Source organism: Acanthochromis polyacanthus, chromosome 15, assembly GCF_021347895.1.
Source record: "Acanthochromis polyacanthus isolate Apoly-LR-REF ecotype Palm Island chromosome 15, KAUST_Apoly_ChrSc, whole genome shotgun sequence".
Taxonomy (NCBI): Eukaryota; Metazoa; Chordata; class Actinopteri; family Pomacentridae; genus Acanthochromis; species Acanthochromis polyacanthus.
In genome coordinates, this window is record NC_067127.1 from 28,280,214 (window position 1) to 28,286,715 (window position 6,502).

At 37.5% G+C, this 6,502-nt stretch overlaps 1 protein-coding gene across 1 annotated transcript in view; it reads right to left on the reverse strand.

The window, feature by feature from the left end:
• LOC110971801 (glutamate dehydrogenase, mitochondrial) overlaps nucleotides 1–6,502 on the reverse strand; it is a 33,051-nt gene that overhangs the window by 25,879 nt on the left and 670 nt on the right. The gene's annotated exons all lie outside the window — the stretch shown is intronic.

The following is a 6,502-nucleotide window of genomic DNA, read 5'->3' on the forward strand; positions in this document are numbered from 1 at the left end:
CCAGCTTTAAGCCTGAAGTGTATATGTCACAATCAGCAATGTGCTTTATGTACTCAGTTTAAGCAGAAAAAAGCAGCATTAAATTCCAGGGCAGCAACTGTTGATTGTTTTCTCAGTTTTCTGCTAAATTGCTAGATCTAAAAAGCTGAGTGGTACATCTTGTTTTGCCGAACTAACAATCAAAAACTCACTTTGGTGAAATTATCATAGTTTATTTACTTTGGTTGCGCTTTTTGTTATGCATTACACTTCAAAACAAAATCTGTTCAGTTGTTTATTTATTTGTTTATTTATAAAGATTCTCATTAGCCACTGAAAATCAGTGTCTTTTCTTCCTGGGATCTAAACTCATCATTACACAAAGGCAAATACACCAACTCATCCGACAGAACAGGATGCACATACAACACTCATCCGGACAATACAACATAACACCTTCATAAAGACAATCAATAACAAACAACACAAACATAATAACACGATACAATAGGGTACAAACATATATGATAGCTCATCTCTCCCTTCTATGAAACAAAAAAAATCTGACGTGTACGACTGCAAAATTTATTTGAAAGCAGTGCATCAAAGTTTTATTTGCATAAATTGTTTTTTTTAACAGTACAACATATCTCTGAAATATTAGAAAAGTATCGAAATCGATATCGAAGTTTTTGACCAAAAAGTATCGTGTTTTTACTGTGTTTGTGTACTGTGTTCCGCTATCACTTACATAGAAATTTATGGCTCATTGTCGCTCATTGTTATTCTTACGAGTGAGCCACAGTGGCTCTTTATTTCAAATTCCTAGTGCAAGCATAGAATTTTATCGTCCAAACTGGATCTGCCGTCGTCACGAGAACATTTGACCATCTCCTCTGCAGCTCTCTGACATTTCACAAGTCTGGTAAACGGTTTGTATTTTTAGTTTTGTGAGTAAACTTCACTGATTTTTTACTTAAATATTTTGCTTGCTGAGCAGATCCACCTGAATTCAGGCTACAGACTGAAAGCATGAACGCATTCGCCATCTTCACCACACACCAGGATACTGACCGGACCGTCAGCATTCCTGTCAGGGGAGGAAACACCAGCGACGCTCCTTTTCAACATGTATCAAACCATATGTGTTACATAATCCTGCGTATGGTTTCATACCACAATCGACAAGAACATTTTAAACAAGCACACAGTCAGAAAACAGCTGAATGCAGGAATCAATCATGTTTCAGCTCCTGACATGTTTCTATAATTTACTTTAAACCACATTTTGAGGTGGCACAGCACCTTCAGCTGACAGTGGTACATCTCAGACAGATTAATTATCTTTTGCATCACCGGTGTATTAAATTATACCTGTTTCTGACTGGGGATCAGCTCCAAATGATTTAAAATCTCATGTTTTGCAGTATCAGCATTAGGCTTGTCATGATACTAGAATTTCAACTTCGATACCGATACCCAGTTCAGTATCGATACTCGATACCATTTCGATACCACACGGAACAAATTAAAGCACAGGCTTTTGTATTTTGCTGTAAAACCATTTTTTTATTGGGAAAAACTTCTGTATCTTTAATACAATATTTTTTAAAGATGTATGAGGTAGTGCAAAACAAAATAGTACATCAGTATTTAACCTCAATGACACTGAAACCCCTCTTTAAGTTGTCTGAGCTAGTGCCTACAGCCCACAGACATGCAACCATTGACACATTTTAAGTTGTCTGGCTGGGGTAGTGCAAAACATAGGAAATACAACCACCTTACTGTACCCTACCATGTCTTCAAGTTCTCTGAGGTAGTGCAAAAGAACAAAACAAAATAACAATGTTATCAATCTGTAAGCTGTCTGCTCAGAGCTAGTGCAAAGAAATAACCATACTGTGTAACAACAATGGCACGTGATTTTCAAGTTGTCTAAGGTAGTGAAAAAATAACACCCACCACTTACAGTAACATCTCATGCTCATTAAATGATTATGTGAGGGAAGGTCATACCTAGGATTCCGCTGTTTAAGAAGTTGTTTGAACCCAGATTTCTCTACTGTGTAAATGGGGACCATATCCATGCACAAATACTCTGCCACAGCCCTGTTTATTTTCTTTGCTTCTCGTGACTTTGGATCATGTCTTTGCTGGTCAAACACTGCTGTTAGCGAAGGCTGTTGGTGTTTTGGTGTCGCTGCAGCTGGTTGACTCTCTCCACTCTCAGCGTCACTCTGGAGCTATAAGAGAAACATCACACTTAGCAGAAGCAAATACGTTTGTATCTCGTTAAATTAAAGCAGTCAATTAGGATTACTCGGGCTGCCGGCATGCCTGCTAACGTTGGCAAAAAGCCCCCATGTAACGTTATGTTTTGGACTAGCGCTAGCTAGCTAGCTTAGTCGGCTAATGCCCTGGCAATGTTACGTTGCCGTTTAGGATGTAAATACAACTCAGTTTAATCATGATCAAACGGGAGCTTACCTCACGAAATTCCTTAAATAGACTGGGATGTCGGTCTTTAAGGTGCTTGGACAAGTTTGACGTGCTGCTGCTCTTGGTCGGCACAACTCGGTAGCAGTGTTTGCATATCGGTTTGTCTATATCCTTTGCCTTTCCACGTTCATCTGCTTCGTAGGCAAAATATCTCCAAACAGCTCTTCTACTCTTTGCCTGTCGACCAGGACTGGCCGCGGAGGCTCTGCTGCGACACTTGCCATGGTTATTATTTCTTCATTCCATCGTGTTTTGCCGGTAGTAGCGAGACATTAACAAGCCTAGACATGCGGTGAGTTCAGACGGGGGAGGAGGGGCGCGTGGACTGTAGCGGGAGCAGCAGACAATAGGAGCAGAGTATCGATAGTATCGATACTATGGCAAGCTAGTATCGTATCCGTTTACAATGTTTAGGATCGAGTAAGTACCGAAGTATCGATATTTTTGATAAGCCTAATCAGCATACACTACCAGTCAAAAATTTGGTGTCACCCAGACAATTTCATGTTTTCCATGAAAACTCACACATTTATTCCTGTGCTAACATTAGAACGGATGATTTTTAATGGAATATCTACATAGGGGTACAGAGGAACATTTCCAGCAACCATCACTCCTGTGTTCTAATGCTACATTGGTACAGATACATGGAGTTTTTTTTATTCTGAATTAACTCATTTGGAATCAACCCATTTGGAATTAAAGGTTTGTGCTTCAAGTTTACATGGAAATATTAATTCCAAATTAAGGTTTACATGGACCGCACGTTTTTTCCCCTTCCTTAATTCCACTGTAAGGGGATCGACACACGGGAGGTGAAAACGGTCGTGCTCCATTCATTTTCTATGGCTGATGTGCGACGAGACGAACATCGCATTCCCCCCTCCCAATAACACGACGGCGACATTCGTGCATGTGAAATTTCACGCGCGTTCACGTAGACGTGCGCCTGTTGGCTTGCGACGCGATACAAGAAAGTTGAAAACTGTTCAACTTTTTTCGCTGTCACCTGGAGCTTCAATCAATCAGTGAGGGTTTCACTCACTGACCAATGAGCTTACAGCATGTTACACAGTACAGTCCACTCCTATACATTAATGGTCCGCTTTGGAAAAAAGTCCTGGGCTAAGGCGAAAGTAGGCTCGGAATTTTTCTGGAGGGTCATTCCAGGTGAAATGACCAGATATTCCTTGGGGGTGTTGCCGCACCATCTTCAAATTAGTCCTAAATTTGTATGCCATTAGATAGTCACAAAAGTACTTCCTATGCAAAATTGTAGGCCTGTAGCTCAAATAGTTTCTGAGTAGTGGGGGTCTGAAATTTTCAGAATTTGGGCTATAAAAAGCCTCGCCAGCGTTTTTTGCATCTTTAAGTGGTTATTTCTCAGCCTCTAGACATACCAGAGAGCTGTGAGTTGGTAAACAATGCCTCTGCATGTAGCTAGTGCCCCACAAACATCCTCAGGTGTTTCCCAACACTCTGCAGGCTATGGGGGCTTGCTAAAAATGCTAAAAATTAAGAGATACCTACTCACGAGTGGAGTTTGGGACCTTAAAAGTACTAGAAATACTGCACAGAAGTGTTCTAACACCCCTGGGTTCCATTCTACACAAACTTGTGTGATAACTTAGCAAACTGGAGCTTTCTAGGTACCTCAGTTTGGAAAATATGAGCTCCCAAAGTTGGACGAGATTTTAAATTGGCTATTTTGGGTGGCAAAAATCTCAATGTGGGACAGGTACCAGAGACCCCAAATTTTTCTAAAGGCTCAGCAGAAGACCGAGGAGAACTAAGCTCGGTGCCAATAGACAGCCTTAGCAGCCTTAAAGGGAACACTAACAGATATTTAAGACAGAATAGGATATGGAATGTAAATATTGCTTTTTATTTAAGGATTTTGTTTTCACATTTAGAACAAACAAGAATACATGCATACTCAGTCATACATAGAATGTAGATTAAATTGCCTAATATCAGTTCTGATGTTAAAACTTTCATTGTCATTCCAATTTTAATTGTTATATCTTGTATTTATTCCCAGACGATAAGCACCCCAAGGGGCCGGAGGGGAAAAACTTCAAGGTCACTGAGGGAGGGGTAAATATTGTCCAACTGAGACAAAAGTTCAGGAGGAGAGTTTTCTCAGCTAATCCAACAAATTTCATGGGTTGGAGATTCGAATTTCCAACTTTCATTTTTAAGGACCACCCTAATGCAGATATTCCATTAAAAATCCACCGTTTCCAGCTAGAATAGTCATTTACCACATTTACAATGTCTAGACTGGATTTTTGATTTTGAACGGTCATCTAAATGTCAGTACAAAAAAGAAGCTCTGCTGATAATTAGAGCACAAATATAGACAAAGATAAACAAACATTACAGTATTTTTTTTTCATACAAGCTCATAATAATCATATCTGGCTACAAAAAGTACCTGAACCAATAAAAAATAAATAAATCTTTTTTCCTAGGCAAATCCTCCTAACATTTCCAGTGTAAAATTGTAAAAATTTTCTGATTAAAAATTAACAGTTTTAGGTTTTTGACTGTTGAAATAAAATACATTTGGCTTTAAGAAAATGTGCTAATTCCTCGGTTCCTACAGAACACAACAAATGGCTAATCAATTCATCAAGACATTAACTAGAAGGTTAACTGATTATTTCATAGCCTAAAAGACCGTTATTTTTCAATACTGGAATCTCAGCCGTTACTTCCGTCTCAAAACTTTAAGGCGGCAGATGAGAGATGAACCAAAAACCTGGTTCTTAGTGGGAATCATGTCAAAATTAGTAAATATACGGAGTGCTTTTCAGCTGCTTTTTTTGTTGAAGAAATAAAAGGGACAGCGACAATTAACTAGTCTGGAAATGACTGTTTCAAAGCACACATTCAGATGCACGAAACCTTGAATTTCTTATTGTAAACATGAAAATCAGTTTATCAGTTAGTTATTTATCAATTTGAGTAAGCTTTAAAACATCTAGATTCTCTGATTACAGCTTTTAAAATGACTTTTATATTTTACATGCAGATGTACTGCCCCACAAATTGATTCCATTTATTCAAGAATTAGTAATTCTTTCCAACTAGAGTCATTTAAGTCCTCTCATGAGAATTGGTGTTTGTTTCACAGCTAAAAGACAATAAATTATCGCAATGTCAGTTTTTACAATATCGTGTGGCTCTGTTGGAGACATTTGGGATATTTTGAGGATACAATTCACCTAAAAATGTGAAAATATTATATATTAAAGTCAATTTTGTGCATTTTTTTTACATGCAGATACCCTCCCCTACAGATGTATCTTAATCACTCTACAATGAGTAGAGTCCAAATAGAGTTATTTAAGTAATTTGGTAAAAATAAAATCTTTCATTGTTTAAGGATACAAGAAAATAAAAGATGACAATGCAAGTTTTAACAATATTGCCTGGCTTTCTTGAAAACATTTGGGATAATGTAAGTACATGAGTCAATTAAACAGTTTTTTTTTTCCTATTTTATTGGAGAAATGTTAGATATAAAAGTCAATTTTTAGCTTTTTTTAAATCCAGATGCACTCCCTCACAAATTGATCCCAATCATTGTAGAATGAATAATTCTCTCTGAATAGAGTTAATTAGGTCATCTGGTGGGAAGTCTTGCATTGTTTAAGGATACCAGCAAATAAATTATCCCAATGTCAATTTTTTTAACAGCATTGCCTGGCTTTATTGAAAAAAACATTTAGGATGTTGTGAGAACATGAGTTGATTAAATGTATAAAAATAGTTTTTGTGCATTTTATTGTCTAAAAGCTACATATTAAAGTCCATTTTCAGCATTCCTTTTAGAATATTTGTATTTTCTATGCAGAAAATCCACAACACTCATTGTAAAATGAGTAAGTCTCTCCAAATAGATTTTTCAAAAGTAATTTGGTGACAAATCTTACCTCTATCTAAATTTTTAATATTGCGCAGGGAGTTTAGGAACATTTTTAAATATTTAACATTACTGGTTTTGGGACATCAG